Source organism: Helianthus annuus, chromosome 16 (assembly GCF_002127325.2).
Source record: "Helianthus annuus cultivar XRQ/B chromosome 16, HanXRQr2.0-SUNRISE, whole genome shotgun sequence".
NCBI classification, from domain to species: domain Eukaryota; kingdom Viridiplantae; phylum Streptophyta; class Magnoliopsida; order Asterales; family Asteraceae; genus Helianthus; species Helianthus annuus.
Window position 1 is genome coordinate 190141629 of NC_035448.2, and position 17572 is coordinate 190159200.

The following is a 17572-nucleotide window of genomic DNA, read 5'->3' on the forward strand; positions in this document are numbered from 1 at the left end:
GTTGGACACTTTTAAGAAAATTTTTATATTTCTAGTGTCCTTTAGTCGTCTTTTATTAGACGCAAATGCGGACGTAACAGTACCACGGGCCAGCTGTGGTGTTCTTCCTCTTCCACCACCACTTCTTCTTGTTTGATGTCCGTCATTAGGTTTCCTGCAAGTAAAGCTTCTAAATATGCAAGGTCCCCCTCCGGATCAAATGTACCTACTTCTTCATCTACAGGCAAACCCTCTAACTCATCCGCAAATTCTCTCTCCCAAAACAGCTCATCTTCACTTTCCTCATCCTCTTCATCTAACAAATCCCATATTGGTTCAGTGGGATAAGATTCATCATCAGAGATATCTAGGTCAATAGGATTACCTGCCATTAAGAGAGTAGAAAGAGCAAAACAAGAGTAGAAAGAAAAAAAAACTAACTAAAAAAAATTACATAACTATACAAGTAGCACAAATTTGTCAATTAAGTCTAATCAAAGCTAATAAACGCAATCGCCAAGAGTCCCAGGCAACGGCGCCAAAAACTTGATGTGCTAAAAGTGGTTTAACTAAATTAACTAAATTAAACCCTAAACTAGACTCTCTAAGTTTTAAATTTATAAAACAAAGACTCTCTAAAACCTAAACCACACGACCGGCAAGTGTACCGATCAATGCAGTATAGCCTAAGGAAGTCCGAGTATCGAACCCAAGAGACTCTACTGATTACGCTAACGACTCTATCTAGACTTAGACTGACACGACTCAACTAATTGTGTATTAATTGGGGGGGGGGGGTTCTAAATATCCTAAAATTATAATTAAAGATTAACTAAACGAACTAGACGAACGAGACACGAACTCACACGAAGGTTAAACTCAAGGATGGTGAAGGAACTACCTAGGCTAGACGCAAGCTAAACTCAGAATGGGTTTCTTATTCGATGATTTTGTGGTGTGGAACCGGGATCTTTAAATGCTAAACCTATTAAGACACCACTAAGCCCCTCAAACACTCTCGAGGCGATTCTTGTGGCACTACCTAGGATGTTACGCTCACCGGCTTTCTAGATTTTCCTTTCAGTCCTCTAGTTTCTTGAAAGTGCCTATGTAAGACGCTCTACCTTGCCGCACGAACGTCTAAAGCAACTACGGGTTTTAATCTTGGTTTAATAGACAATGGAATGTTAAGGACTTATAACCAAACCGAGACCTATTAATACCCTCGAGCCTCACAGCGACGAGTTTAGCAGCACACTTGATTTTATTAGGTTACCGAATATTGTTTCTAAGGTTACCTCACGTGATTTTCACCCTAAAGGATTAGAGATTTATTATGTGATATAGACACTCACCAAAACCTAAAACCCTAGCCCGACTCTATTCCGTGATAAAGACCGTGACCAAGAATCGAACGAAGCAATAAACAATAATCAAACAATCACAAGCACGCATATGCACCAAGTTAAATTCCCATAGCTTTTACAGTACAAGAAAGATCCACAACCACGCCAAAAACCGAATAAAAAACCAAACTTTATTTAACTATTGTCATCACCAAGGTAGTTTAAGAGTTTTAGCCAAGAATCATAACCAAGAACAAGAAACAATTCTCAAATAAATAACAAATCATAGTATCAAATTAAAAAGAACACAAAGTCTTTAAAATCGAATGCTAATAAATTGCAAACCCGAACCAATCTTCTCTTCTCTTGATCGCACCCCAAAGTTAACTAGTCAAAATATCTCTTCAGCCGTCCTTCGTGCGTCTGATGTTGTTCCGTGCGTCTGACTTGCGTCCCAAACTCCTCTTGATCTTGTGTGTTGTCAATATATCCCCTGATAATGTCCAACCGTCCAAATATATATGGGATCTCTTATTCCTTTGTGTCCAAGTCAATTCGGATATCATGACACAATATCTATTTTTTTGTTTCAAGGCCCCGAATCCACCATACTGATTCCCTGGGCTTATACAGTTTTCCATGGCCTAACAGTAAAAACATAAGCAGTCCATCTTGATTATTTCGGTCAATAGTCAACACCCAAGTGGTCAACATCTCTTTCAACCTTTTGCACTTTAGTCCTTTGAGTTTATAAAATAGAGATAGGTGGCCTCGACTCAATCACGAAAAATGGCAGCAAAATTTCATTCGGTCCCTGGCGCCCCACTCTGCCCAACTGGCTGGTCATTTCCATATTACTCGTTTTTGCTCCATTTGCACCAGGACCTGCCAAAACACAAAATAATATAATATAATAGTAAACCTAAAAATAATAAATAAAAACTATACAAATATTATACAATTTACACGGGATAAATATGCGTATTTTACCTTACATCATTTACCCTTACGACACTCTTAGAATGAGGTACGATAGACGTGCAAGGAACAACTAATCGCGGGTGCACACGGGATTATTCTGGTCAGTGCACGAAGATCGTAGAGAAGTTCTAATGGTGCCATAACGTTTAAAAGCGTGGCCAAGGGTCTTGGCCCATGTCAACAAAACGTGACACCGAAGCACGAGGCATAAGTAGTAGGCGTAACGCAAGGTGTGCTTTACCATACTACCGAAGCTTCGTGAAGAAAGTGCCATGTGGAGTTGGACGTTATTAGACCTATTATATTATAATGGTTATTTTCGACACACTACAATCGATCGTAAGGCGTAACAAAACTAAATCGCATCACTGCGAGACTTCTCGTAAGTCTGCGTGCGCGACACAATTGCCACATCGATGGACTTGGGAAAGTTCACCCCGAAGAGCAATTGGAGTGACGCAAGACTAATCGTAAGTCTAGAACGCAACTTAATCGCAGTTTTGCCAGATCTATCTCGCAATCAACATCACTCGATACGTGGCTCGAAATCGCAATCGCATCATGTGTTTATCTCGCAATCCCTAACGCTGGTTATAGACTATTGTATGAACCTCTATCATTTGGTGTGGATCGCTTATTGTGGATCGCTAGGCGAGTATCGAGAATCACTCGCCGCCTTTCGCATTAACGCATTCCACAGCCATTTCATCAACTCGATACTCTCATCGCTTGTCGCTATCACTCATCGAAACTCGTGTTATCTGTGTTATGTTAGCACACACGACCTCGCTTCACGGGACAAAACTAATAGGGTCGAAACATGGTGGTGTCTTGACCATATTAGCAGACTTTTGTGGAAAAAGGCCATGTGGGCTAGCATTAGTTACTATTTGTGGTGTAATCGACTCAATCAAATCGCATATCGCTCGCAACGCAACAATCGTCGCTTATCATCTATCAGGGTCTATTGCTTATCGATATTCGAGTGTCACTTGGAAGTCATCGCAGGATGTGTAGTATTAGGGTACATGACATCGCTTAACGAGATGAAACTAATATGGGAAACATGGCGTTTGTCGTATTAGCAACTCTTGTGGAAACATGCCATGCGGGTTTTGTGTGGAATCGAATCGAAATCGCATCTAGTCGAATAAAAAAAATCGCGTCATTCGCTATCGCTTATCAATCGTCATCTAACCCTGTGTGCCATATCAATGTTTCGTATAATCAAACTACTCACACTCGCTATCAACGCTTTGTCAGTATCCAATTCGCTTCAATTTAAGACTCGGTCTAACCTCCTATCGCTTGGACCGAGGAATCGAAATTCTATCGGTGTCTTATCGGCACGCGTGACACCGCCTCACGAAATAGAGGTAATATGGGTAAAACATGGTGGATACGCCGCTGGTACTTCCTATATATAAGTGTTTTAATCATATTAACAAACTTTCATGGGAAAGTGCCACGTGGGGCCCGATGTAAATTATTTTTCCGTATTATTAAAGAAAACCAACTTTTATAAATTTTTTTTATTAAAACCAGTGGACAAGTGAAATTTTCTCACCACATAGGGAAAACATCGAATCAGGTTAGCTCCATGGGAGTTTCATAAGTCCAGTATTTCCTTAAAAACTTTTACAATGCCAAAAATAAATCTTCCCGAAAACAATGGTTCGACAATCGAGTTTCAGCTCGAACCAACGTTGTAGGAAAGCTTTCTTAAAACTTATTTTGTCGCCAAATTCTTTTAAAACGTGTGACTCAAAATCTATTATCAAACCAACAAAACCCTCCCCATAGCGCTGGTGTGGACATCGATACAGTCAATGCCGCGCCATGAGGAGATTTTCCTAAATATCTTCGAAGATTAATCGATTATCGGCAAGTTTAAAACGCTATGAAAGTCGCTTCGGTGTGTGTTATCGCTTTTAACTAATCGAATCGTGTCTTCTCACCGTTCTCACTCTGCAAATCTTAGTCGATCGCTCGTTTATCTAGACGCTATTAATCTCTACTCTCAATCGCACCAACTCTTATGACCCTACTATTGGATTAATTTCGGGACGAAATTTCCTAAAGCAGGGGAGACTGTAACAACCCGCACTTTCGTGCATTGTTACTACTCGATACACTCGTTACGCCTAGCACCAGAGATTCGGATCATAATGTAACTATATCAGTTATATCGCTAAACCGAAGTATAATCGAATAATTACGCATATTCTATGGCAATTACAAACCTACTTTCATAAAATTATAACACTCACGATGACGTTGAGTAAGGACTTAATCTACCCTCCTCGATAACCGTGAGGTGTCAAAACATAAGCAACCAACGCTAACAAGGACTATCGGGTGAGTACCATGCCTCCAGCCGTCATGACGATGATAGAAATATGAGCAAGTAGTGCCCCGATAATCATTGTGGCACATCACATCGAAGAACGCACTCGAAGGCACGCGTAACTCGATCACCGCACCGATTATTGGCTATGTAGATACGTATATACGACCCTTTTGTGATCAATTATGGTAAATAATTAAATAATTATATAAATATATGAAAATACGGCCCAAAACAGTCGAAACCACGCCAAAAACGAGGTCCCAGGGCTTCCGTACGGACGGGCTAGCCAAACGGCTGGGCCAGTCGATCGGACGGGCCCATCTGATCGAACGGACCAGCCGATCGGCTGGGCCGTCCGATCGGACAGACCAGCCGATCGGCTGGGCCGGCCGACCGAACGGGCCAGCCGATCCGGCCCGCTTTTCCTCCTTTTCTCCCCTTCCTTGCCTATAAATACCCCACTATCACCCTCCAACACTTGTTATTGCTGTTGCTGCTCGACCAGGACGTTCTTGACCACTTTTCTCTCGATTTCTCCCGATTCTTGTAAGTTTTCAACCCAAATCTTGTACTTCCTTAATCTATATGCATTCTTACACCTTTCTACCTTTCAAATCTCAACTTTCAACCGTGAAATCAACGGATTTGGAGTGTTCTAGGGTGATGTCACCATGGAGTTCTTCAATGGTGATGTCATCCCATGAACAACAACTCAGATCCGAATGGTTTCCATACGATTCTTCATGAATCTCGTCCAAATCTTTATTTTCTAATCAAGAAGCCATGGATTTGAGATGTTCAGAGTGATGTCATCATGAAGTTCTTATGAACTTCAAGTGTTGGCCTCATTCCACCAAGAACTCAGAACCCAGGGACTTTTCCAAGAATAAGTAAGGTTTTCATACCAGATCTATACATAAAAACGGAAGGAACAGAGCTTAGACCGACCTTCTACTTATTTCTAGTGTCGTGTGGGTCAAGGATCTGATTCCTACCGAAGAGACAACCAATTTCGGGTTAAACACGGAAAAACCGTCAAGAACGGCCAGTTCCGATGAAACGGGGTGATTCCCGGCCGTTAAAACAGGTCGGAATTGATGGGATTCCAGTTGTTTAACACGTCACCACAACGTCTCGACCAAAAACACCGAAAACACTCGAATATGATCAAAAACAGCTGGACAGGCTAGCCGATCGAGCAGGCCCAGCCGATCGAGCAGGCCCAGCCGATCGAGCAGGCCCAGCCGATCGAGCAGGCCTAGCCGATCGAGCTGGACCAGCCTATCGAACGGCCCACTCGATCGAGTGGCCCATTCGATCGAGCGGTCCATCCGAATGGGCCAGCTCAGTTCAATTTTTCGTCCAATTTCACGTAGATCGATTCCGTTTAACGCGTAACCCAATACTCATGTAATTATTCTGAAATCAGGACATTCTCAGGCACCATCCCATCAATCCAAACAAATACGCACTGTGAGTATACTTGACCCCTTTTTATCGAATTTTGGGTGTAACATACGTTCCTTATAAATCGAACTTATCGAACGAATGATTTAATTGGACAATTTATCACTTGCGAATAACTGTTTGCATAGATATACGTGATGCTAGTTACATGTATGCTAGGAGTTATACTCGTGACGTCCCACCACAGCTAGTATAGTACTATTTCGCCCGTCGGGGTCTAGTTATGCCATCGAAGAGTCGAGCATCGAGGACTTAGCTGGTAGTATCAGTTTTGTGAGTATATATGTCGTGTATTACGTTTATGCATGTGGAAATTCACAGCACTTTTAATCTATTATACTATTACATATCAAACCTGTATACTCGCCAATACTTTTGTATTGACAATATTTTAACATATGTTGCAGGTCTAGTCGAAGTCTACATCAAATCAAGCTAAAGAAGTCTAGAAACTCACCAAAAATCTAGGTTGTCGGATTTGAATTGTTCGAGAGGACAAGAAATCTGTGATAACTTACGTGATTGTATTGTTTGTTAGTATGGGATAACAAATGTAATAAATATTGTCGTAATATAGTTGTTATGGATTCTCTTGAGCAATCTGATTTGCCTAGTGCCGCGCCCAGATGATTCCGCCATCGGTTGGGGTGTGACACCAGCGAAGTCAAAACGTAACCTACGGACTCTGGCCGTAATGTACGGTAGAAAGAGAGACAGAAACAGAAAGTTGAAAATGTTGCTTACGGTTTTGTTCGTAGGCTACGGTTGAAGGTTGAAGTCGGTATTGCACATGTGAAGGAGTCTCTTTTGATTGGGCCGTCAATACAATAGGTGGACGGTACATGTGGGCTTGGCTTTGGATTTGGCGGCCAACTTGGAGGGATATGGACTTCACGGTTGGACAGGTGGGTTTGGAATAGTCAACCACCATCATCACAATATCTCATTAACATTCATGAGGGAGTGAGCAGTCAACATAAATCCAAGACACATTCACGCATACATTGAGGAGCAGCCGCCACTTTTAAAAGTCAACAACATTAATTTGAAGGGGGTAACCGTCAAATCCACACAACACGTGAACAAGGCAACAACTTGAGGGGGGTTATTATTAAATCAGACATCATCATCTCGATGGCAGAGGACACAAGGTGAAGATATCAAACAATCATCAACATCACATCATTGATCATCATAAAGACTCATCACGTTGACTTTCATTTGGGCCATATAAGTGGGCGGCATTTGTTTTGGGGGAATTAATATTGGGCCGATAACAGGGCCATATTCACAATAGGAAAGCACTTTTTGGGCTCTCATTAGATTACATCATCATCGTGGGCTTGTGGACTCTTTTTGACGGCAACATAGAAAAGATATAAAATCATCTACATCTTCGACGACAGGAAGGGGGTCGACGGAAAAGACAGGAGGCCATCAGCCGTATTTCAAGTCTACGAAGATCATCATTCAACCTAGATGAGCGGCTAGTCTTTGTATGGTTTCCTCCGGATGGAGGGTTTTGTAAGTTGGATAATTTTATGTGTTTGTGACGATCGTATAATTCGGTGATCTAAGCATTCGATGCTTTTCACCTTGATTTGATTTGTTGATTGTAAACAATTGCATTTATTTAAACCTTAATTTCTAAGCATTCAGTTCCCAAGAGTTCTAGTAATTGGGATATATTTGACATGGGGTTAGGGTTTGTAATTGTAATTGATAATCATTCGATAACCTCCCGTTATGTATTGACCGGAGTACTTAGTCGTTGGTTATCACAATTGGTGAATTAAGTTTAAACACTTATGTCTATGTAAGTGTTTCGATTAAACACATGATTGAATCTAACTGTAAAACCTGAAATCTGGAGGAACCATTGTTCTCTCTATTGCTTTAAACTTCACTTTTAGTTCGTAATTTTTAGATAATTAATCAAATCCAACAATTGAGTTTTACTTTTTAATAGTAGTAGTTAATCAAAACTAAGCATGATACACTTTCCACAATCCTTCACTGGTTCGATATCCGACTTACCCTATCTACTGGTTTAGTTGGTTTTTGCATGTCACTAACGACAGACATCAAGGAGTCTGAAAGAAGCTCATCACCTAAAATTACAAAACACAATTTGAATTAGATATGCAACTCGAGTACAAAAACAATAGTCGAAGAACACTCGAAGCATCCCTAAAATTACAAATAATATAGTCAAAGCATCTCATAAAAAACATCAAGATTTCAAAGCGTTCAAATTTAAAATCAAACACAATAATGGTTTACTTCAAAATTTAAATTTAAAATAATGATTTACTTCAAAATTTAAAATTTAAAATCTGAAAATCAAATCACTAATATCCAATCCCGTAAATCAAGCAAACTTATTAGGAAAGTCCAACTTTTCAACTTTAAATTCAATTTACAGATTCGAAATTTAAAATCAAACACATTAATGGCAAACTTTCAAATTTAAATTTAAAATAAAAATTGACTTCGAAATTGAAAATTGAAAATTTAAAATCAAACACAATAATGGTTTACTTCAAAATTTAAATTTAAAATAATGATTGACTTCAAAATTTAAAATTTAAAATCTGAAAATCAAATCACTAATATCCAATCCCGTAAATCAAGCAAACTTATTAGGAAAGTCTAACCTTGCCAAGCAAAACCAACCGACATAGAAACAAACTAATAAGAGGGGGAAAAATATAAAACAAACAAAAGGAGGGGTTTCAAAAAACGTAAATGAATTTATTTATAGAAAAACACTACAAATTTTTCGGAAATTAATACAATACCAAATTTATTAGTAAATAAAAAACACAGCCAAAATTAAATGAGCATAAAGTATGAAACCAAACATTATACCGGATAAAAAATAGGAAAAAGAAAAAACAATAAAACAAAAATTTTTTATTAACATGTCCGACAAAGTTTAATAGTCCGGCAATGGCATAAAATTTAGGGTTAACCATGAAAAAAACAAAACAAAAGAATCATTAATACATATTAATACAATACAAAATTTATTGGTAAAAAAACAAAAATTTTCAAATTTCAAAAAATATCATAGTTTGATTTGCCAAAAAAAAAACAAAATAACTTGAAAATTATAGAGATTAGGATAAATGATGAAAACTATCATTATACCGGATCAAAAAACACCAAAAAAACGATAATATTAAACTTACCTCTAGTGTTCGAAGAAGATTCAGACTCCTGCAATTGCATAAAAATTAGGGTTTATCATGAAAAAACAAAAAAAAAAAAAAGTAAGAGCACCACTCTTTCAAATACATAAAGAATAGATCCATTAATAAGATTAGATTCGAAAAATCTAAATCATCACCAGCAACACAAAAATACAGAAAAATGATTAAAAAAAGTGCGATTAACAATTTAAAATACATAACAATCTAATCTAGTTTACATACCTGCAGAATAAGTGGAATGATTTACAAAAAAAAGAAGAAAAACAAATTCTGAGAAACTTAAAATTAATGTAATTGTCGAAAATTATGGAAACTAACACAAATTTTGGAAGCAATTAAAACTTTAATATAAGTTATCTTGATAAATTTGGAAATAAGTTACAATTTAGACAACTTTTATAAGTATCCATAATTGATATAAATTTCAAAAATTCAAATTTTGAAAATAATGAGTCAAAACAATTTACCTAAATAGTTAAATATTATTCAAACTTAAATTCAAAACCAATGAGGTTAATATATTCATAATATAATCAATATCTAAATGATTGTAAAAAATCAATCACAAAAAATACAGAAAAATGATTAAAAAAAGTGCGATTAAGCATTTAAAATACATAACAATCTAATATAGGTTACATACCTGCAGAATAAGTGGAATGATCTACAAAAAAGGAAGAAGAACAAATTCTGAGAAACTTGAAAATTAATGTGACTGTCGAAAATTATGGAAACTAACACAAATTTTGGAAGCAACTAAAACTTTAATATAAGTTATCTTAATAAATTTGGAAATACGTTACAATTTAGACAACTTTGATAAGTATTCATAATTGATATAAATTTCAAAAATTCAAAATTTGAAATAATCAGTCAAAACAATTTACCTAAATAGTTAAATATTATTCAAACTTAAATTCAAAACCAATGAGGTTAATATATTCATAATATAATCAATATCTAAATGATTGTGAAAAAAAAAATCAATCACAAAAAATACAGAAAAATTATTAAAAAAAGTGCGATTAAGCATTTAAAATACATAACAATCTAATCTAGTTTACATACCTGCAGAATAAGTGGAATGATCTACAAAAAAAGAAGAAGAAGAAATTCTGAGAAACTTGAAAATTAATGCGATTGTTGAAAATTATGGAAACTAAAAGAAAATTTGGAAGCAATTAAAACTTTAATATAATTTATCTTAATAAATTTGGAAATAGGTTACAATTTAGACAACTTTGATAAGTATCCATAATTGATATAAATTTCAAAAATTCAAATTTTGAAATAATGAGTCAAAACAGTTTACCTAAATAGTTAAATATTATTCAAACTTAAATTCAAAACCAATGAGGTTAATATATTCATAATATAAATATCTAAATGATTGTGAAAAAAAATCAATCACAAAAAATACAGAAAAATGATTAAAAAAAAGTGCGATTAAGCATTTAAAATACATAACAATCTAATCTAGTTTACATACCTGCAGAATAAGTGGAATGATCTACAAAAAAAGAAGAACAACAAATTCTGAGAAACTTGAAAATTAATGTGATTGTTGAAAATTATGGAAACTAACACAAAATTTGGAAGCAATTAAAACTTTAATATAAGTTATCTTGATAAATTTGGAAATACGTTACAATTTAGACAACTTTGATAAGTATCCATAATTGATATAAATTTCAAAAATTCAAATTTTAATAATCAGTCAAAACAATTTACCTAAATAGTTAAATATTATTCAAACTTAAATTCAAAACCAATGAGGTTAATATATGAGTGGGCTTATAGATATTTTGAGGTTAGCTTACAATGTAGTATTTTGACACGATCTCTGTTGATCCATGGTTGCGAGCAGTATCTGTATTAGTTCTTTTCATGTTTTAGAACTTGCCCATGGGGATCTTACGTGTGTAACTTGTGAAGTACATTTAAGTTCGTTTGCTTGAAGCCTGTAACTTATGGGCACCGTGGTCTCGTGATCACAAAGATCGCACTATTGTTTGTGTATTTAGTTTTGCGTATTAGTTGTGCATTCAAAATGAGTCATTACATTAGATTCTTCATTCTTCTCTAGCCTTTGTGTAGGTTGCTTGCCCATCTTTATAGTATAAATACAGTTTATTGTTTTAGTGGTTTTATTTGAGCTAGATTGGTTGTATAAAAGCTTTTAATTCAGTATTAGTTAATACTGAAAACAAACAGCTGAAAAGTTGTACGCTTGCTTCTTGGTTTTGTGGTACAGGTCTCTTCTCCAACTCTTATTGTTGAAAGTGCTGGTTCTAATGCTTGGAATCATAAAAGCTGGAGAGTTAGAGAAGAGTTTGCAAAAACTGTGACATCTGCCATTGGTTTATTTGCATCTACAGAGCTACCCTTGCAACGTGCGATTCTTCCTTCTGTATGTTTTATTCTAGCATTTCACAAGTCTTTCGGTTGCATAGTTTCATCATGCAAACATAAATACTAATTCTTACACCCCTCATCTTCATTTGTCCAGATATTAAAGATGTTATATGACCCTAATTCAAGTGTGAGAGAAGCCGCTATTTTGTGCATCGAGGTTAGCTAACCATTACAGGGTTTTGATGATGAAATGAGTGCTTTGGTCACAAGAAATCTTATAGGAAGAGGCATTAGTTTGCATGTCCAAAAAATTAGTTTGCTCCCACAAACAAATTTGTCACCGGTAATTTTTATATAATTAATTATTGATTGTATTCACATAGATTAACTTTAACTAAGCAGCCGGTTCGTGATGCGGCCAGGCGTTTGTTGCTTACTCTCATGCAGGTATCGTGTCGGGGTGTGTGTGTGTTTACTGTCGTTTTCGAGTGATATTTAAGTTTATTTTATTGATTGTTACTGATTGTATGAGTATGATAGTGGTTTGGTGATCAGAGTTGTACGTTGAAATATTATATGTAATTATTGGGGGGGAAAGATTAGTTGGATGGTGAACTATTGGTTTTAGGTTCTTTACGGGTGGTTATTTCGATTATTGCTACTGTTGGTCTTCGTATGTCATGTCGGGTTACTACTCATAATTAAAGATTATACTGAAGGTCTATAGTGGAAATTGCCAAATTTGGTTGTTTAAGTTCAGGTAATTCGTTCTTTAGGCTGGTTTCTTTGGCGGTTGATCGCTGTTTGATACCATTTCTTATTGTCTTTTGTCACAATATTTCGGTTGCTAGCAAGGTTTATACGTGCTTATATGAGTGGACTTATAGATATTTTGAGTTTAGCTTACAATGTAGTATTTTGAAACGAGACTCTGTTGATCCATGGTTGCGAGCAGTATCTGTATTAGTTCTTTTCATGTTTTAGAACTTGCCCATGGGGATATTACGTGTGTAGGTTGTGAAGTACATTTGAGTTCGTTTGCTTGAAGCCTGGAACTTATGGGCAGGAGATGTATGCTCAAATTGGGCCTCAGTTCTACGAAGAACTCATGCGCCATCAGCTTCCATCATCAATGGTGATTATGTTAGGGCTAGCATTTCTGTTCATTTAGCCTAATAAATATGTTAAATTAACGATATCAATTATCTTATAGGTTTCTTTTGATAATGTCAGGCATTCAAGGCCCTTAATGTGATGTAAATAAATAAAAAAATTTCAGCGATCAAAGTAACAAAACAAAATTTCTTTGTATATTTAAATATTGTGAAAACAATGTTCTAATGTTGCTATGGTATTATTTTTTCAGATTTGGTGAACAATCTTGGTACATTGCAAGAAGCAAAGAGTTGTTGGTGCTGATGTTAGCATGGTTGGATACATTAGTGTTGGTTTGTACTGTGCTTATTTGGTTTCGTTGCTGACAAGGTAGAATATTTTAAAGAACGCATGCCTAAAGATCTAATAAAGAAGGATTAGTTCATCAAAATGACCGGAATGGCCTTCCAACACACGACTCTTGGTAGGGCTTTTTTTTGGACATATTGTCATGCGTGCCAGTTCTATGATTGATGTTTAATTTGTTTTTTTTTTTAAATTACTTGGTTAAATGTGCGTGTGCAGGGGAGAGGACATTTGGTGTTTTGACAAAGATTAATCTTATGAACAAGGGGACTGGTGCAGTTTATGTAAGCTAGGTTTTAGTTTTGTCATACTCAAGCTTAACAACTGGAATCTTCATTGCAGGCATGCTGTTCTCAACCATTCACACACTCTGAGCCTCATTTAATGTTCATGTTTCTTAACCGGTGAGGTGCAAATGCTTATCTTAGATGTCGTGATGATGTACATTGTGAAGGCGATGCTTTGTAATGTTTATTGTTTTTATAAATGATATAGGTTGCAAAGGAGGGTGATGAGAAATGGAAGCCTATGAATGATGAAGCCACTCTAATAAGGGTTCATGTTGTTCAAAACTTCAATCCAATTGAGGCAATCCATGAATCATTATAAGCTGGGCTGAAACTTGCTCGATAAGAGGTTTGCTTTCTCTGGGTGCTTAATAATAACGCATCAAGTTAATGCTAACCGATTATAAATGATTGAGCATTTATAATATTGCCTTTTTTTGGGCTTCAGATTGCTAATCTGAAGAATGATAATAAAGCATTAGATCGACAGATACTGTGAAACCAATTGATGTCTATTAGTTATAGACTTTTTTGATCAGGAAAATAATTTTCATTAGCGTTTTAAAGTAGTAGTAACCAGCAAGAGAGAGGTTGTGTGGTAAGGTAGTTGGGCGGCAAGAAGGGTTATGAGAGGTTTGACTGTCATGACACAATGGTCAATTGTCACATTGAAGGTGAGTATGAAATCTCTTATGTATATAATTGCCGACAAAAATAGAATACAAATAAAAAATGCCTTGATCTGTTTATTGTTGTTATTATTGTTATTATTATTATTTTTTTTTTGGGGGGGGGGGGGTGGGGGGTTAAGAAAGAATAAAGATTGGCAACAACACAGATGATTTCTAAAATAAGGGTACTATGTTGCAGGGGCCAATGTGAAATTATGGGTTGCCGGTGATTTTTAGGATGACAATGATGGTCCCATAAAGGATAAAGGATGACGATATAACATATGATTTCTAAAATGAGTAGATCGGGCGGGATGTTGTTTGGTATAGGTACTTGGATCAGCTCGGAATGTCATCTGTTTATGACACGAAAACGTACTGCAGGCAGACGTTGATCGGAGGAAACTATGGTTTGCTTAATACTACAACTTTAGAGCCAAATCCGGATTACTACAGGTTTATATAACTTATTTTTCATTATGCTTTGACTTTTGAGGTCAAAGTTATATATTATGATGGGATTTTGTTCTTTCTTTTCAGCGCTCTACTTTGGCATCGTTTGATGGGTCAAAAAGTTCTTTCTGTAAACTTTAACGGGACAAAGAAAATACGATCGTATGCGCATTGCGCCGAAGAATCTGTAAGCTTCCTATAGTATTTGAATACTATAGTTTTTCTATTCTTATTATACAAATAGTTATTTTTTTAAAACAAAAAAATTAGGGGTTTGAATTTCTAGCATGACGTGAAACACGACACGAATATAACACTAAATTCGCGGGTTTGGGTTTAGTCTAATTTTTAGGTTTAACCCGCGAACCTGTTTAGCTAAATGGGTCGGGTTCGGGTTCGGGTCAACCCAGTCGGGTAGGTGAGTTGACCTGTTTAACCCTTTTATATTTTAGTATATTTTTTACGATACGTTTTATGCCATAAATTAAATTGGGTGTGTACTTTATGCCATAATTATAACTTAAAAAATGATTTTGACATAAAATTTTATAACTTAAATGTAATCGTATTATATGCATTTGTGTATTTTGTAGTAAATTTTAATATTAAGATACTAATTTGCGGAAAAAATTAAAAGATAAAAAATTCAGGTTGAACGGGTCATGTTCATGTTTGTCTAAAATTTTCAGGTTAGGCTCGGGTCGGGTTGAACCCGCCAACCTACGAACACGACCTGTCACCCCTGCAAAAAATGTTGACGGGTTGGCCCAACTTGACCTGTCCCATTTATCTATGAAAATTGCAACGAAACTCGAAAGGGTTATAAAGTCGTTTCTCATAAAGCTTCTAATATCTATTGCAGGTGGGAATAGTACTACTATTGATCAATCTGGACAGCAAAAGTACACTTGATGTAAGCTTGTCTCTAGATAGCACTTGGAGTTTACATAAACTAAAATCGTGTGTTCATTATCATCGTTATAAATAAAAAAACCGCGCCATTCCAAGATTAGTGGAACAAACACACGAGAAGAATACCATTTAACCTCTAAAGACGGGGATCTACATAGTCAAGTGATGATGCTTAATGGTAAAGAACTAGGAGTAAATTCAAATGGCGAGATACCACAATTCGAGCATGTGAATGTGGATTCTTCATAGCCCATAAGTGTTGCTCCCTTTTCGATTGTGTTTGCTCATATCCCAAATGTTACTTTGTATGCGTGCGGGAATTAGTTGGTATAACATATAGCATGGAATGGAACTTAGAATCAGCTTCATTCTGTTTATTGATTAAATGATATAATCATCGGGCTTAGTTTATTTTATTATTTATTGTTGAATGTAACATGGATGCAATAGGATTGTTAGTTTAATTTGTTGGCTTTTGAGTCCTATATGGAAACTTTGAAGTTTTGCTTTATTGTTTTTAACAACATATATTAGCATTTAATTGCAAAGAAACTATCTTTCTTGGATGGATACAAAACAAACAGACCTTTTTGCAAGGATAAAGTGACTTCAAAACAAAATATAAAAATGATGGGTTACTTAAATAGCTTATATGTTATGAAAGGTTCAGCAAAAGATCATTTGGTGTAATTAATGTATATATTATAAGAACATCACAATGCAAAGGGTTAAAAAAATTCCATTTACACGTCTGTCAGTTGTCATATCGGATATCTTTAGACAATAGACAATGCACACATTTATGGGTGCATTTGGTTTATGTGGCAACATATGTGGGGATGAAACCATTGGAGAGGAGTGCATTTCGGTGTCACCCTTGGCTACGCGAGGCATAAAAATTGTTGGGGCATATTAAGTTGGCATCGAAGGAGCGCACCTCTTCCATTGGAGATGGTCTTACAAATCCTAACATTTCCACATTATTACATGTTTTATAGATACTTTCATGTTAAAAGTGTTTTTATAATAACCGAACTTTTACTAAAATTTTATATATTATGTATATTATGATTTAAATCCAATTCTAAATTTTATAGATTTAATGCAACATTTATTTAGTTATAGACTTATACATGTTGATACTTATTTGGTATGTTATATATAATCTAAGTCACAAGAAATATTCACATAGTTATGAATTATATTGTTTTCGTTATTAAACCCATGTTGAAGAACTCGAACAAAGTCACCCATGGTCCAATGGACAGTTGTATGTCGCTTTATCAAGGGTAAAAACAAAAGATGGAGTCAAATTACTAATATTAGAAAACGATGACAAACCTACAGATAAAATAACAAATGTGACGTTTAAAGAATTTTTAATATAATTTACTTTGAGCTACCCGTGTATTACAACTGGACATTCTACAGGTTCTTTTACATGTGATGCTCATTTAACACCGTAGTTTTATAATTTTGTTATTATGATAAAGTTTGACTTCATATATAGTTATTTTACTTCAGATGATGAGCGGAAATATATTGTTGAATTAAATAATTGGTGTGATCCAAAAAAGTTATGGGCAATAGTCTCCTTTGGCTATTCATCTACCATGGCGTGTCTTCTTAGACGTATGGGTTTCGAAAACATTCTTATACAGATATCTCATTATGAATTAAAAGGAATTAGTTTTACATGAAAACTTTGAATACATATGGAGGCAAAGTTGTGATACTTATGAAACCGAACTAAAAATTTGTGCTGGAGTAGGGAAAGAGGATACTTTAGAGGTTCAAAGTGTTGTTTATGTACTTTTGTTTTTTTTTTCTTAAATTTTCGTTTCTCCCAACTATTTATGTTTTGAAATTGCCTCAAACCTTAACATATATATGTAAATATAAACATTTTTTTAGGAAAGAGATAACTACTTTTATATAAAAATGGGAAAAACATTGGGTTATGATTTAAATCCAACTTAATCAACTTATCATTTGTCGTGTAAGGATTTTATCACAATGATCAGAGTACTAAGTTTGACATTAATCGATGAGTCTTAATAAAAGAAAAAAAAACAAAATATATAAAATTTCCTAA

At 35.5% G+C, this 17572-nt stretch overlaps 1 pseudogene; it reads left to right on the forward strand.

Annotated features, from left to right (window-relative positions):
- Window positions 1–12762: 12762 nt before the first annotated feature.
- LOC110917330 lies at window positions 12763–15801 on the forward strand (annotated as a pseudogene).
- Window positions 15802–17572: the final 1771 nt, after the last annotated feature.